This window comes from Myotis davidii, unplaced genomic scaffold (assembly GCF_000327345.1).
Source record: "Myotis davidii unplaced genomic scaffold, ASM32734v1 scaffold399, whole genome shotgun sequence".
In the NCBI taxonomy this organism is placed as follows: Eukaryota; Metazoa; Chordata; class Mammalia; order Chiroptera; family Vespertilionidae; genus Myotis; species Myotis davidii.
Genome location: NW_006292094.1, coordinates 4,662,687 through 4,663,351, shown reverse-complemented (window position 1 = coordinate 4,663,351; position 665 = coordinate 4,662,687). Strand labels below are relative to the sequence as shown.

At 69.6% G+C, this 665-nt stretch overlaps 1 protein-coding gene across 1 annotated transcript in view; it reads left to right on the top strand.

Moving 5' to 3' along the window:
- GRID2IP (Grid2 interacting protein) overlaps positions 1–665 on the top strand; it is a 30,394-nt gene that overhangs the window by 27,976 nt on the left and 1,753 nt on the right. The window lies entirely within an intron of this gene.

Below are 665 nucleotides of genomic sequence, written 5' to 3'. Positions count from 1 at the left end.
GCCCACCCCTTGGACCCCTCCCGCCTGGGACCTCGGGCTGCTGTGCCCACGGAGCCCACGTCTCCAGCTACCTCAGCACTGAACATCAGCCACTGCGAAGGTTGGGGTTCTGCCGGACCCCATCTCCCGGCCGAGCCCCAGCCCTGAGTGTGGGGGTGCAGGAGCCACCGTGCACTCGCAGGGAAGGTGACCCCCGGGAGGGCTGCCATCGCTCCCTGGCCTGGCTGTGCCCCGGTTCTACAGGCCCCCTGCACCTAACGCCACCTGGCCTCCAGGCAGGCCAGCAAGGACTGCCCCCCGAACCCTCGGGATGGAGGGGACTCGGGTGGGGGGCTGCGACCTGCAGGTGAATTGTGAGTGGCCAGGGCCCTGGCGGCCTCTGCTGTCTGCTCCTCCATGGCTTGGCTCCCACCGGGCCCTGGGGGTCGTCATCGGGGGGCACAGATCTCCTGGACCCGAACCCTGGAGAGGGAGGCAGAGGCCCTTGAGCACACCACCCCCGGGCACTCTGAGCTGCAGGCCCCTCTCCCAGCCGGGCCTCAGGGCTGCTTGGCAGCTGGAGGAAACCACTTGGCAGTGCCCACAGGTGGTGGGGGAGGAGAGAGCAGGGGAGAAACAGCAAGGGCTGGGCGGCAGCATTGAGGCTTTACGGGGGTGGGGGCGGG